Genomic DNA, 16,837 nt, shown 5'->3' with positions numbered 1-16,837 from the left:
ATATCATCACGTAAGTCTTCTTCCCCTGAAGTCGTTGTTGTGGGTTTTGGTCTCATTGTTATTGTTCGTTTCACTGTAATTTGATACATGACATCTTAACTATTATTTTTAGTACATGGAAAGCCAGATTATGGATATCACTGTGACCTGACCTCTCTCCATCCCTTGACTCTTTGGCCACTGTCCTTGAAACTCTCGCTTCTCTTGGTTTATATAATGTTAACAATACTTGCTTACAGTTTTCTCCCTCTTTTCTGGTTGTTCCTTCCTAATCTCCTTCCCGTCGCCCATATATTAATGTTCCTTTGCATTCTGTACTCTCTCTTAGTCTGTACCTCTGTGTAGTTTCTTCTGGTCTAGATGGCGAACTTCCATCCATTTATTTCCAGCTGGTTATTTCCAAACCAAAGCTGGTTATTTCCAGCTTTGTTCCCCCGGCTCACACTATTCTGTGCTGCAGACTCCTTGCCATTCCTACTGCATACCCCACCAGGGCCCTCTACTCCTTGTCCCCAGTTGAGCTGATTAAGTTAGAGCCAGGTGGTGAGGATCCTGTTTCCTGCCTCTCCCCAACTAGGTTGCTACCCTAAACAAGTCAACACTTTTCTAACTTGGACCCATTATAAACAACATAAGTAGTAAATAACTACCAAGTTGTGGATGAAAATGAGACTGTGCACACATCACTGAATTTCTTGTAATAAAGTTGCCAGATGAATTCACATTCTCAGCAGTATTGCAAACTGGTATGTACCTCCTTCCAAATAGATGATGCTGCAGAACCCCTGTATTCTATTGTTCTAGGAGCCAGTGGCAAAGGCATGAATACCTCTACATTGAAAGAGAGATCCTTAGAAGGGAAGTCCTGTCCAAACTTGGATCAGATAATGCCACCATTATCAAGGGGCATGGCTTTCTTCTCTGTGTCGTCCCTCTCGAGAGGCAAAAATTTAAACTCTCAACACAAGCAGTAGACTTCCAGCTATGATTTGTTTCATACTCGTACTTCATATGTGACTAGCATTTCAAATACGCAACAACAAAAAGCCATAGGCAGGGTACTCAGCTGGTGATAACAAAGATATTAATATAATACTACCCTCAATATATAGTAGCCAGTGAGAACTTATCACAGACATTATTATTATTTCTATAGATTATTATTTGATCCTGAGTAATGTGAAAATAAGGTTCATCTAAGCAAACTTAAAAAAAATCCAGTAACTCATGTCCTTCCAGAATATTACCTAAGTACAAATACTACCCATACACATTGCCATTTCTTATAGTATGCCAGTGCACTCAGAAAATTTGCTAAGTGTCTTCTATGCACTAGGCAGGATTCTAGGAGTTGGAAATACAGAAGTGAACAAGAGATAAGAACCCCTGCCCTCATGAAGTTTTTCCTCTGGATCTAGGAGTCTGAACATTTGGCAAGATAACTGGTTTTTGACATTTCCATTTTCTTCCAAGGTTTATTTACTATTATAAATCCCATCTCCTTTTGATCACAAAGTCTTGGATTGTTAGAGCTGAAAGAAATGACTTAACTGCTCTATGCATGGCATGAATTCTGGGCAGGTGGGCAGGGGTCCTAAATCGTAGTTGTACTTGACCATATGACCTTGAATGATTTCTTTACATCTCTGAGTCTCAGTTTCCTCACCTGTTAAACAAGGACTGGATTTAAATCTTATTCAAGAATGGTAGTTGATGGGTGTTTGGAATGTTTGAGAAGGCATTTTGGTTGACACAATGACTGAGTGGGCCCAGGAATGCTAAGTAACTTTCATGTCACAGACAAGCCTAACCCAGGCCACAGAGCTTATGAGAGCTGAGATGGGAGCAGTACCAGCAGTCTTTTCAGGACCCCATGACATTGCATTCTTTTCAGGATTGTCTAGGAAGAAGTGATCCCTGATTTCTGTTCATTTGGAATAAGCTGGGTAAGGCAGTGGACGTGCCTTTGAGGGGAAAGCTGTCTGCCAAGATCCTCTACTCTGAAGTCCTCAGACTGGGTAGAACAGGGAGCTTCTAGTTCTCATTCTAAAGCTAAGTAGATTTTCAAAATATCCCCTGATTTTTATCAGGAAAGTCTTTTTAGAGTTGAAGCTCAAATACATAAAATTATGTCAATTAGAGTTAATTTCTAGTAGAATCTAGTTAATTTGTGTAGCTATTGTTATCTTGTTATGCAAAGATACAAACATTATTACAACCCTGATTTTGAGGAGATTTATGGCATCCAAAGCCCAAAGTGAATAATGCCAAAATACTTTACAAGCAAATCATTAATCCATAGAAAATAAGCAGCTTGTGGAGAGAATAGTATGTGAACCAAACCAAAAAGGTTACATAAGGAAATCTTATCAAATAAACAGTGTAGTTAAATAGCTCTTCTTTTATTCACTGGTAAGCTGGTGTAGTGTAATACTGTCCAAGAGGTAAAAATCAGGCCTCTCTAGCTGAGAAGTATCATAAATGAAAGAATGAATTTTCATCTTTTGCCAATTAGGTTGAAATGGCATCTCTGCCTACTTTCTGTGTCTGGTGAAATTATAATCTTTCTCCTTATGGTTATTGGACCCTTACCTTGCCCTTATGGCATATATTTGGTTGGCCAAATGCTAGAGAAGGATTATAAAACATCTTACAAAGAATCTTTTACCTTTACATTGTTTGCCAAACTGTGTATCAAGGTACTCCAGGGCACCAAAGGGAATCCACAGTTGTGCTTTGGAATTTTTTACATTTTCAAGTAAAGGGTGCTAGACATCTCTTGGCCGTCATGCAAACTGCTAGCTCAAGGTAGTTCATACTTTCAACATTAGATTGAGCTATGCTCCTTTTGATGATATCACATCTTTGGGAAACTGCATTTTCAGCAATTACTCTGATAAGAAGCAATTGCTACACAAAATGGGGTGGTGGTGCCTAATCTGATCCCCAGTTTGCAAAACAGTACAGTGCCCAAGAGATGCACACCTCCCATTGTTAAGTAATGTGGTTAAGAATGCTATAAAACTGTTATTTTTCTTTCAATGTATCATATTCTTAAACAGTTACTAAGTTATTAGGATATAAATACTCATAAACTAGTGGACCTAACTGATTAATGAAAAAAAAAACTGTTAGCCCTTTCTTTTAAGTCAAGGGGTGTTAGAAAAGTTAATGAGACATGAATGGCACCCTGAACTGAGAAAGTTAAACCTTGGACCTAAACACCTTGGTGAATCTCCAAATAGGGCAGAAGACAAGAAAGTTTCTTTATCAAAGAGCAGGTATCTGGAAAAAAAGATCCGCTCCCTGGGCCACCTCTTTGAGCAGTCACAGGGGCGGCCACAGCTGCTGGGTCCTGATAAAAGGGCCAGGACTGCCAGATGGTCCACTCCCCACTTGGTGTGGCCACTGCCATCTCTGTTTCTGGAGAGTTCAAATAGGGAGGGAAGAATGACTGATATGCATAGTGAACACAGCCTAAGGCTAAAGATATATTATCATATTGTCTGAATTTTTTTTTTATTAGGAACTTAGGAATGTGGGCTCTTCTGAATAATTCACCCTACTACAGAATATAATAAGCATTTTATATAAAATCAGTGACAGTTCCTACAGTTCCCTTTCAGGCCTTAAATTCATCAGTCTATCCAATTGAAGCTGACCATAATATAAAGATCAGAAGGGAGCCTTGGCATGAGCCAGACATCTTGACTGTAAAAAAATCTAAGAATGTTAATTTTATTAGGGGCAAATACTTGATTGACAGGTATCAAAACACAGGGATAAAAGTTGGAAGTGTTCAGAGTAGCATCCTAGGTGGAGAAAAGAAGGGAAATAGGAACTTCATCACCTGGTTCTAAACTAATCTCTGGGCAGAGACAGTTTTCAATGGTTACTCTTCCTTATACTCCAGCCCTGAGGGCAGGAACACAAACAACTTTTGAAAGGAGTATTTTTGTCAGACTGTCATTTTAGGAAACCTCTAGAGACAGTTAATGGAGGACAATTACATTAGACCAGCACTTCCCAAAGTGTTAGTTACCCAGATTACTAGTGCTGTGGGATGCTTTTCAAAAGGAAAGTTTTTGGTGACCAGATAAGCTTGGAAAATGTACTCCTTTCTCGTACGGTACAATGTACTGTGGCCTATTAAAGATTCTGGGAGTTCTAAAGTAAAGTAATGTTTAATATGACTTCCTGATTCCTGGCTTTCTTTTCCACAGAACCCTTTTCCAGCATGACATTTCTTAACCTTTTTAAGAATAGTGTCCCACTAACCAGCCTTTTAGAGGCACTGCCCATGGATGAAAACCTGATTCCAAGTTAGACTTGCATCTCACTAGCTGTCACAAACTAAGCCAGCATTTCCCAGCCTTCGATCTGGGGCTGAAAAGAGATACAGATGCCCCAGCCCATCACTGGAGTTTCTGATTCTGTGTGTCAGGGCTGCTGCCAGTTATCTGCATTTCTGAGAAGCTCTGCAGGTGGTCTTGGATTTTCTAGTAGAGAGTCTCTCTACTTGGAAGAACTTTCTAAGTTCCAATTCTTTTCACTAAAGCTGCAGTAGGTGTCTCCACAAGACTTTTTGATGTTGAGCATGTTTCCTAAAGGGAATTGATTTTCATGTTGAAAGAAAACCGATGTGCTGCTGTGGCTCGGAGTTTCTCAGCCTCTGGGCCTCTCCCTGCTGTCCTGTGTCTGGGCGCTGGCGCTGCTTTGCTCCTGGAGGCCACTGGGGAGGGGGGGTTGGGAAGTGGTAAAGAACAGGACCATTGAGGGTCTGTTCCTGAGCTCCTCAAGCAAGGTGCTGTTCAGACTGGAGCTCTGCTTTGTCGATAAGATGATAATTTGGTAATGTAGAGGTTGATCTTATGTTCTCTTGGAGAGAGGTTCTTTGTTACGGATCTTCTCATCTTACATCTCATGGCCTAGCATTCTCTAGAATCTCCGTTCCTCCCTGTGATACCACCAGAAGCAAGGCAGGAAATAGCTTAGTAAGACTAGTGGGTTTTTATGGTAACCAGTCAGGGAATTAATACAGGGATAGTGAAATGGTATTGTGTAGCCACAGGCTTCTTTGGCAGATTTTTCCACTAAAGAGAACGAAAGTGCCCAGGTGAGAATATAGGGTGCTGGTACCAAGTCAGAATCTACTGGATCTACCTACTCTGAAGGTGGTGTGGGAAAAGCCCCATAACTGCATGTTTAATCAGAAGAAGGATAATCAAGCTTCTCACATGGTACATGAGGTGCTTTCATGAGGTCCCTTTGTGCTTTACCTTCTTCAGTCACATGTGGTCCTTAGCCTTGCCACAGAAATTATGTCAGTAGTTACTGGAGAGTGTAAACTCACATGGAAAGCAGCCCTCTTCCTGCTAACTTAGAGCTCTTACCAGTGTGTGTTCTCTCTTTGTAGTGGTCTGGAGTGATTCCCTGAAGGATAGGCCAGAAGAAACGCACACCAGGTTCTGCAGTATTCCAAGCACTATGTAGTCTATTTTACATATATAATTCCCTCATCATTCCTTCCAACAGCCTTTGAAAGTACTTCTTATTAATTCTTTAAATAAAGTTGAGACATGGAGGCTCAGAGAGATTAAATAAGTTGTCTGAGGGTACACAGCTAGAGAATGTGGGGGGCTAGAATCCAGATCTATTGATTCCAAAGTCCACTTTGATGTCCCCCCAGCCCCAGCCCACTGTCCATTGGCCGTGGTGCCGTCACACTTGCTTCTGAATATCTTTTTTGCATTGAACTCGATAACAAGCTCTTAAAAAAGAAAACAGAGATGACTTAGAACGCTTTATTCCTAGCTATGTATTGCCACGGCCATGGAACTGAGAATGTCACCAGTCATTCTGGGACACACTGTGACAGAAAGGAATATGGTAGCAGAAGATTCATTCATTTTTCTCTGAGTGTAGTTAGGTTATACTTCTTTTGATTTTATAAATAGTTGGTTTTGAATAAGCAGTTAATAGTGTTCACTGGCAGTGTGTTTTATGTCCAAAATTTAGTGGCATTAGCTAGAATTTTATAATGGCATAAATTTCCTGGAGGAAATAGAATATCACCATGGGATATATAGCTAACATTAGTAAAATAAATATTAATCCAAGGTTAACTGTTAGTCTAAACTTTTTCTTAATTCAAAATCCAAGCTAAGCCTTACTTTGTCAAAAAGCTTTATTTCAGCTCAGCTTGAAATTCTAATGTGAAAATCACCATAGACTTACAAAAATCCAGCACAAATAATATTAACTGTCTTCATAACTTAATTACAGAATACCCAATACCATTGCCCAGGAGGCACATGACCATAAGCTTCCAGGTTTAGAGATCACACATTTTTCAAATGTTAGCTTTGGATGGTGATCATTTAATTTGACTCTCACGTTCCACAGATGAAAAAAAGTACTGTGGTGAGTGATCTTTTCAAAAGTCATAAAGCTGGTGGGTGGCACACAGGGCTTCTTATTTTGTTACCAGAGATAGTATTGCCCCTCACTGGAAAGTTTTTAAGAAACACTTCAGCCAGACCTATTAATGTAGCAGACTATTAGGCTTGGCCCAGTTTGTGTTTCTTATGGGTCATTTAATCATAACTAAGCAATATAAACATACCCCAAAAGCTGTGGGCCGCAGAGAGTGACAGTTGTCAGTGTTGGGCCTCATTGGTTTGAGTTCTCTCAAATCCAGAGTAAGAGCAGGTGGCCAACAGAATTTGGAAGGCTTTGAAATTTTATTTCAGTCGCTCAGTTACCGCAGAGCAATCATTGGTTCTTTGTTGGCAGTTTCAAACCGAATGTGGAGGGTGTGTGGCTTGTGTAGTACAAGGTAGCAGGAAGGTGACTGGAGAGTTGAAATAAGCTGAAACCGAATGCCTGCAAGTGAACATCATCCCAAGCAAGCCCTATAATCAAAGTAATTGGATGTATAGTGATTGATAATTTTAGTGAAAGCTGAATGCAGTTCTCTGCTATTATGTTGTTCTGAATCACACTTGCTTATTATTATCAGAAAGGACTGAGGCATTTGGTAGCTTGACTAGTTTTGGGAAAAGGTCACTTAGACTGAAATCAAATCCTCTTACTTTTATTTTAATGTCAGAGGCTGGTGTGATACTGTATATACTTCATGGTTTTGCATTGGGTTCAGTGTAGCTCAGAATTTTTTCTCCGAAGTATGTGTGTTTTTGTCCATGTCTTCTGGCCGTGGTCTAATCTGGCTATATTGGTCTACCCTGGTCACTAGGACTTCCAGCTGAGAAATCTTTTGAGGCATCTCAACAACAGTAGCTGTTAGAATGGCTGCCCTTCTCTAGAGTGAACTTAGTAGTTTAGACTCTTCCTACTACAAAAGATAGAAACTCAGTTCATACTGGCTCAAGCAAAAAGGGGTACAGGGGCAGCTGGCTTCTGGGATTCCTTGATCCAGGAATTAGAATTAGATCTTTTGGCTCTGTTCTTTGTGTTGCCTTCATTTTTAGGTAGTGAGGAAAGGCTATAGTATCTCTGGATTTAAGCCTAGCTGAAGAGTGAGCATGATTCTCCATCCCTTTTTTTCTGTCTCATTGTATCTAGTGTTTGGTCATTATAATAATAATTTGATATCTATATCTATATCTGTATCTATATACATATATATATAATTTTTTTGAAGTTTATTTATTTTGAGAGAGAGAGAGAGAGAGCGAGCATGTGGGGGAAGGGCAAAGAGAAAGAGGGAGAGAGAATCCCAAGCAGGCTCCATGCTATCACCACAGAGCATGATGCAGGGCTGGATCCCATGAACCATGAAATCATGACCTGAGCCAAGATCAAGAGTTGGGTGCTTAACTGACTGAGCCACCTAGGCACTCCTGTATATAATTTTTAATTGAAATATAGTTCACATAATAAGTTTCAGATGTACAACATAGTGATTTGACAATGATATGCATAATGAAATGCTCACCATGATAAGTGTAGTTACTCTGTGTGACCATACAAAGTTATTACAATATTATTGACTATATTCCCTGTGCTGTACTTTTCATCCTTGTGACTTACTTATTTTATAATTGGAAGTTTGTACCTCTGCATCCCCTTCCCCTATTTCACCTGTCCCTTTACTCCCCTTTGTAAATCACCAATTTATTCTCTGAATTTATAAGTCTATTTCTGCTTTGTTGTTGTATATTTTTTTTGTTCATTTGTTTTTAGATTCTACATATAAGTGAAATCCAGTGGAATTTGTCTTTGTTGACTTATTTCACTTAGCATAATACTCTGCAGGTCCATCAATGTTGTGAATGGCAAGATCTCATTCTTTTATTTTTTTTTTTTTAGGATTTTTTTTAACGTTTATTTATTTTTGAGACAGAGAGAAACAGAGAATGAACGGGGGAGGGTCAGAGAGAGAGGGAGACACAGCATCTGAAGCAGGCTCCAGGTTCTGAGCTGTGAGCACAGAGCCCAATGCAGGGCTCGAACCCACGAACTGTGAGATCATGACCTGAGCCGAAGTCAGATGCTCAACTGACTGAGCCACTCAGGCGCCCCATGATCTCATTCTTTTTTAAGGATGGGAATATTCCATTATATATATATACATAAACATCACATTTTCTTTATGCAGTCATCTGTTGATGGATACTTAAATTGCTTCTGTATCTTGGCTGTTATAGATAATGCTGCAATAAACATGGGGGTGCCTATGTCTTTTTGAATTAATGTTTTAATTTTCTTTTTAATTTTCCCAAAAGTGGAATTACTGGGTTATATGGTATTTCTGTTTTGTTTTGGTTTTTTTTTTTGAGGAACCTCCGTACTGGTTTCCAGAATGTTGTACCAATTTATAATCCCAACGACAGTGCATGAGGGTTCTCTTTTCCTTCTCTCTCAATCTTTCCAGCAAATTCCAAGACCGACTTTCATCAGCTTTGATTGGGTCACATGTCCATCCCTGAACCAGGGGAATGAATTACTCAACTGGCCAGGTCTTGGTTTTGTGTATCACTCCTAAAGACAGATGATTTCTTTCACACAAGAACTAGAGAAAAGATTGGTTTTAGTAAATACTCTCAGGCTCTTTAAATGAAAATGTCAAGACTTTGAGGGGAATTAAGAAAAAGAGGCACATTATATTCTTCCACGTGTACATTATAGTGTTGCTAATGTGCATTACAGGTTTTGAAAGGTCTAAGAGTCAGTCTTTCAATAAAAGTATTGATATTTTTCCCCACTATTTCTTCTTTTGGTTTCTCTAAATCATCTGTGAAAACTTTAATCATGTTCTTCTACTATGCTATCATTCACCAGGACAGTATGCAAAATCCCAATAAATGGGGATGTATAGTCAGCTGTGATGCCTGGTTACAGCCATGGCCTTCTTGAGGGAGGGCCAGTTGACCGGAAACTTATATTTTAGAGCCTGATTTTCTGTCCCAGCATTTTCAGGATTCATTTGGGTAAGACAAATAGCTCAAACCGTGCCGGGCTGGTAGATAATTATCACAATGTTATTTTGAGGCTTTTGCATCTGATTTTTTTTTCCTGTTAAAAACTAAGACAGATAATTTTCTTAGTTATTGGAAAAATCATAATAAAGTTCTGAATCCTTTGAAATGATGGCGAGCTCACCATTCTTGAGTATGTACCATAGCAGTGTTCTGTCTGTTTAGAGATCAGTTTCACCCCACCATGACAATAACTCATTTTTATTCTCAGCTTTATGGGCCTTGGGTTCCTGAAAGTGAAATTATGAGTGTATATTAGCATACTGTTGATACTCAGTGGCTGGTGTATTTTCTATATTTATTTTATCAGTTAGAGAAGCATCAGACTTCAGTAAAAATCTTTTCTCTTTATATACTGACAGGTTTTTAAATCTGGAAACAAAAAAGATACAAAAGAATTTGTATGCCACCATTGATTTCTTGCAGAATTCTGCCTCAAGTTAATAAAAAAGAATCTAACTTTGGGACTGCAAGGAGCTGTTCTCTGAACTTTTGTCCTTAGTTTCACCTGATAGCCAAATGGGCGAGAGAGGCTATCAGGCTTCCATAGGATGATATTGAAACTCTGAGGCAGGCCTCTGCATGCTATTATATCTGCCCTTAGATGCCCCCCCCCGCCATCCCACCCCAGGCCGGGATGCTTCTATGTCTTTCTTTTTATACTTGGTCCTCAGCAGGTTTACTACAATGGCCTTTGGCATGTTTGCTTTATATTTCCCCTAACTGTGGTTCACTCAGCTTGCTGGCTGTGTGGCTCAAGACCTTGAATCAGTTTCGGCAGACTCCTGGTGACGGTCTTTGTGGCTGCTGTTGCCTCCTCTTTTCTCCTTTTGGGGCTCCAGTCACACGTTATGTTCGCACTTTGATCTGTGCTTCCTATGCCACTTAAGCTCTTTTCTGCGTTTTCAGGTCTGTTTTTCCCTCTCTGCTTCTGTTTGGATATATTCTACTGACATCTCTTTTCATTTCATTTCATTTCATTTCATTTCATTTCATTTCATTTCATTTCATTTCATGTATTTATTTTTTTAAGTTTATTTATTTATTTTGAGAGATACAGGGACAGTGTGAATGAGGGAGGGGCAGAACAAGAAAGAGGGAGAGAATCCCAAGCAGGCTCTGCACTGTCAGTGGGGAACCCAGTGCAGGTCTTGAACTTACGAAACCATGAGATCCTGACCTGAGCCAAAACCAAGAGTCGGACGCCTCACTGAACCAGGCAGGGGTCCCTCTTTCACTTTAGAAAACTCCTCTTGTACTGTGTCTAATTTGCTGTTAAACACATGTATTGAATTATTAATTTCAATCATTATGTAGATTATATATAGATTCTAGATATCAGATAAAATTATCTTTCATCTACTTTATTCAACATAGTAATTGTAATTATATTAAAATTCCTTTTTGATCATTGTAATATCTAGATCACCTGTGGGTCAATATGGTATCCAGTTTTTCTTAGTTTTTGGTCATCCATTCTTGTTTCATGTCATGCTTTGTAATTTTTTATTAAGTACCTGACATTGTATATGAAAAATGGTGGTGTTTCTGGATGCTGTGCTCTTCCTCCAGGGGAGATTTTTTTTTTCTGGTGGACAGTAGAATAAAGCTGTTCATCTAGATGCAGTCAACAATTATGATGATAGGGGTGGAGTTTCAGGCTGCTCTGTTTCTGTTTACCTGACTCCTAAGGCAAAGCCCATTGAGGATCTTACCTGAAAGCCAGGGTTCCTTGTCCATGTTAGACCCTAAACTAGTTCCAAGCAGAGTGGGATTGACAAAAACTTCTTAGCTTTTCAGCTTTCAGCTTTGTGCTTGTCTTCTCCTTTTTCAACTCGTGTTTTTGGATTTCTCAAGTGCCTTGAATGCAAAGGCTGAGTAGCGTAATTTTGGTTCACGTTCTTGAGGTTCCCTTTTCTCTGGGATCTTGGCTGCTCAAGTCCTGGATGTAGTGGTGGTCTGAACTCCAGGTTGTGTCTCTTTGACCCAGGGAGACTGCTCCCACCTGTGGGCTGCAGCTGTCTGCTCACCTCTTCTCCCCCTCGCCCTTCTCCCTCCTCCTCCTCCTCCTCCTTTTCCTGCTTCTTCTCCTCTCCCTCCTTCTCCTTCTTCTTTTCCTCTCCCTACCCCTGCTTCTTCATTTTTAGTTCAGCTTTTGTAGTTGCTTTCAGTGGGAGAGACTTAGTGTGATATTGCCATTCCATTTTAGTTATTTTACAATACAAGTGTTCTCATGAATGCAATATGTATTCAGGCAATATGTATGAAAATATTGTTTATTCAAAACAAAGTTTTACTTCAAGAAAAGAGAATATCCAAATTTTATAACTGTTTTTAGGTAAAAAAAACTCTGGTGGTTGTCAGAAGTAAGGGTTAGGGGGAGAATGAAATGGGCAAAAGGAGTCAAAAGGTACGAATTTTCACTTATAAAACAAGTCACAGGCATATAGAGTACAGAATGGTGACTATAATTAATAATACCGTATTGCATATTTGAAAGTCACTAAGAGAGTAGGTATTAAAAGTTCTCACCACAGGAAAAAAAACTGTAACTATGTATAGTGACAGATGTTAACTAGACCTATTGTGATCATTTCACAATATAGATAAATATCAAATCATTATATTGTACACCAGAAACTAATATAGTGTTATGTCTGTTATACCAATAAAAAATTTGAGAAGGAAAATAGCTTTAGGATTTAAGAAAAAGTAGAAAATATACATGAGATCTTGGTGAATACCTTTTAAAAGTGTATTCTCAAAGTTCAGAGACCAAATTTCTTGCTGGCTTTTTCTTTAAGAATAGTTGGAAAGTGGGGCACCTGGGTGGCTCAGTCAGTTAAGCATCTGACTTCAGCTCAGGTTTGTGCTCATGGTTCCTGAGTTTGAGCCCCCTGTTGGGCTCTGTGCTGACAGTGTGGAGCCTGGACCCTGCTTCAGATTCTGTGTCACCCTCTCTCTCTGACCCTCCCCTGACTTGTGTTCTGTCTGTCTGTGTCTCTCTCAAAAATAAACAAACATTAAAATAAATTTAAAAAAAGAATAGTTGAAAAGTAATCTACTGAAAAACGTATTTTTTATTGCATCAAAGTCATTGAGATCAGATTGCTAGCAAAATAAATACAACTGACTTTTGAACAATATGGGTTTGAATTGTGCAGGTCCAGTTACATATGGATATTTATCAGTAAGTGTACTGGAAATTTTTTTTTGTAGATTTATAATAATTTGAAAAAAACTTGCAGACAAATTGTATAGCCTAGAAGTACCAAAAAAGTAAGAAAAAAGTTGGGTATTATTGAAAGAATATGGTATATAATACCCATTACATATAAAATATGTGTTAATTGACTATATTATTGGTAAGGCTTCTGGTCAACAGGGTATTAGTAATTATGTTGTGGGGGAGTCCAAAGTTACAGGCAGATTTTTAACTGTTGGGAGGAGGAGTGGCATCCCTAACTCCCTCATTGTTCAAGGGTCAACTGTAGATAGAAAGTGGAAGAAATCACTTATAAACATAGATACAAAAACCCTAAACAAAATATTAGCAAAATGAATCTTCTAAAGGTTAAAAAATATCACAACTTAGTTGGGTTTATTCCAGGAATTCAAAGATGGTTTGGCATAAGAAAATCTTTTTTTTGTAATTTACTCATATTCACAATTTAAATCTGAAAACCATGTGTTTATCTCAACGGATGCAGGAAAGTATATAATAAAATTCAAATTCCATTCATGAAAAGCCTGTTAACAATAGTGGAGCATTTCTAGTCTCAGGTGTACTTAACAAAAATTTTCAGCAAATATCATACTTAACTGTGAAACTTAAGCAAAATTTCCACTAATATCAAGAGTAAGATAAGAATGCCCATAACAATAAATTATCTAAAAATAATAAATAAGTCCCATTTATAGTAGTATCAAAACAATAAAATACTTAGGAATAAATTTAACCAAGGAGGTGAAAGATCTATACACCAAAAACTATAAGACATTAATGAGAGAAATTGAAGAGTACACAAATAAATGGAAAGGATATTTCATGTTCATTGATGGAAAAATTAATATTGCTAAAATGTCCATATTACCCAAAACTATCTGTAGATTCAGTGTAATCCCTATTAATATTCCAATGACATTTCTTGCAGAAGTAGAAAAAAATTCTAAAACCTGTATGGAACCACAAAAGATCCTGAATAGACAAAGCAATCTGAAGAAAGAAGAACAAAGCTGGAGGCATCACACTGCTTGATTTCAAACTATATTACAAAGTTATAGTAATCAAAAACAGTATGGCATTGGTAAAACACACAGACCAATGGAATAGAATTGAAAACCCAGAAATATATATAGGCCTCACATATATAGGCAACTAGTGTTTGTCAAAGGAGTCGAGAACATTCAATGGAGAAAAGATGGTCTCTTCAATAAATGGTGCTAGAAAAGGTGGATATTAATATGACTATTATCAAAAGGACAAGAGGTACTGGTGAGATTGTGAAGAAAAGGAAACCCTAGTAGACCATTGGTGGGAATGTAAATCAGTATAACCACTATGGAAAATAGTTTGGAGGTTCCTCAAAAAATTAAAAATAGAACTGCCATATGATCCAGCAATTCTACTTCTGAATATATATCCAGAGGAAATGAAATCACTATCTTGAAGTGATATCTGTACCCCAATGTTTATTGAAGCATTATTTACAATGGCTGAGACGTGGAAACAACCTAAGTGTTCATCTATGAATGGGTGGATAAAGAAGATGTGTGTGTGTGTGTGTGTGTGTGTGTGTGTGTGTGTGTGTAATGGACTATTATTCAACCATAAAAAAGAAGGAAATGTTGCCATTTGCAACAACTTGGATAATCTCAAGGACATTATGTTAAATAAAATGAGTCACACAGAGAAAGACACATGTTGTATGGTCTCACTTATATGTGTTAGATTCCACAAAGAATAAAACTCACAGAAATGGAACAGACTGATGGTTGCCAGAGGTGGGGTTTGGAGGGTGGGTGACATGGGTGAAGGTAGTCAAAAGGTATAGACCTCCAGTTACAAGACAAGTAAGTTCTGGGGATATAACGTACAGCAGAGTGACAATACTGTATTATGTATTTGAAGGTTACCGAGAGAGTAGATCTAAAAATTCTCATCACACACAAAAAATTGTAACTATGTCGGTGATGGGTATGTTAATTAAACCTAATGTGGTAATCATTTTGCAATACATACATTTATCAAATCATTGTGTTGTATACCTTAAACTTATACAATGTTATAACCAATTATATCTCAATAAAGCTGGAAAAATATAACTTTTTAGGTTAAAGTGATACACTATTTGTGTTCACTCATTAGCTTTTTCTTTATTTGTTGTTGAATATGCTAGAAACTGAATATATTGCCAGGAACTAAGTAAGCATAATCCCTCCCCTTAGGGATTGTAAGCCTAGTGGCAGAGATGGGTATTTATGTGTCTTTTTATCTTGATCTGCAGCTATGTATAATTATAAATTGTACATTTTACAGAGGAAAAGTAAAAATAAGTATTAAAAAAGAATAAAGGGTAACTTAATTTAGACTGGGGGAACGGTTTTAGAGAATGTTCCCCTTTGGGAGTGTCAACTGGGACCAGCAGACTGAAAAGGGGAAGAGCTTTCTAGAGGAAACGGCATGAGAACCAAGAATATGGTTCATTGGAAGAACTGAGAAATTGAACTGAAGAACTAAGGGTGTGTGGCTCTCAGGAGTGTAGAGGGTATATGGGGAGAGGGGGCCAAGACAGTGACATGAGATGAACTTGGAGCTGTGCTTTTTAGGCCACTCTAAGGAATTTGTGGAAAGCCACTCCAGGGTTTTGAGGAGGCAGGCTTTCCTGGTTTAAAAGTCTGGCTCTATGGATAGTGAAGTAGGAGCAACAAGGGTAAAAGCAGGGGGGCCAGTCAGGAAGCTCTTACAGTGGGTCCAGGTAAAGAGGGTGGTGGGTTGGGCTATGATTATGACAGAGGTGGAGCAAGTAGACAGCCTTAAGATCTATTTTGGAATTAGAATGAACAGAAGGGAGTGAGCAAGAATTGGCTTCAATGGTAATACCTTGTTTTCTGGTGTAAACATCTGAATGGTTACAGGCACCATTTACTGATATGGAGGACAGAGCAGGAGGACGGTTTTGGCAGGGACATCAGGAACTTGGCTTTGGGTGTGTTAAACCAATGGCACATCTGAGCAGAGATTAAGTAGGAAGGTGGATAAATGTGTGTGAAACCCAGCCAGTTTTAGGCAGGTTTAGGTTTAGGCAGAAGATATGAACAGCCATGAAAGTAGATAGGCTTGCCTATGACAAGAAAAACAGTAAGAGGAGTCAGTTTTTGGGGACTTCCTCATGGAACAATCTGGTAGAGGAGCTGGCATTGACAGAGAGGGGAAAAGAGCAGGCAGACGAGAGGTTGGGGGTTTCCAGGAGAGGCTGGAGTTGTGGAAGCCAAGAGGAAGTATTGCGTAAGGAAGGAGGGAGTGATTGGCACTGTAGGTGCTGTCACTAGTCAAATGAGATGACTCAAAAATGTCCTTGAGATTCAGCAGTCAGGGCTTCAGAAAGGAAATCAGAGGTGACTTGGGGAAGAACAGTTTATTATTATTTTTTTATTGAGGCATAATTGACTTACTGCATTCTATTAGTTTTAGGTGTTCCACAAAATGATTTGGTATTTGTATGTATTGTGAACTGATCACCACAATAAGCCTAGTTAACATCCCTCACCACATATAATTTTTTTTCTTGTGATGAGAACTTTTAAGATTTACTCTCAGCAACTTTCAAATATGCAGTGCAGATTTATTAACTGTAGTCACCATGCTGTATATGACATTCTCATGACTTACTTATATTAGAACTGAAAGTTTGTACCTTTTGACCCGTATCACTTGTTTCCACTGATGGACAGATGGATAAAGAAAATATGAAATTCTCTCTCTCTCTCTCTCTCTCTCTCTCTCTGTCTCTCAGTGGAGTATTATTCAGCCACGAGAAAGAATGAGATCTTGCCATTTGCATCATGGATACATCTTGAGAGTATTATGCTAAGTGAAATAGGTCAGACAAAGAAAGACAAATACTGTATGCTATCTCTTATACGTGAATCTGAGAAAAGCCCAAAGAAACAGAAACTTGCGTTCATAGATGCAGAAAACAGATACAGATTGTTAGTTGTCAGAGGTGGGAGGTGAAGGGTGGAGGGTGGGCAACACGAAAGAAAGAATAATATGAGTGGAGAGGTGGAGGCAGGACTCAGACTGAAGAATCCAGAGATGAGAAAAGGGAGACAGG

General features: G+C 38.6%; 1 protein-coding gene across 10 annotated transcripts in view; it reads left to right on the top strand.

Annotated features, from left to right (window-relative positions):
• Positions 1 to 16,837, top strand: part of CSGALNACT1 (chondroitin sulfate N-acetylgalactosaminyltransferase 1) — a 345,395-nt gene that overhangs the window by 165,994 nt on the left and 162,564 nt on the right. The window lies entirely within an intron of this gene.

Source organism: Lynx canadensis, chromosome B1 (genome assembly GCF_007474595.2).
Source record: "Lynx canadensis isolate LIC74 chromosome B1, mLynCan4.pri.v2, whole genome shotgun sequence".
NCBI lineage: Eukaryota > Metazoa > Chordata > Mammalia > Carnivora > Felidae > Lynx > Lynx canadensis.
The sequence above is the reverse complement of the archived record's forward strand: the minus strand, read 5'-3'. Positions and strand labels throughout refer to the sequence as shown.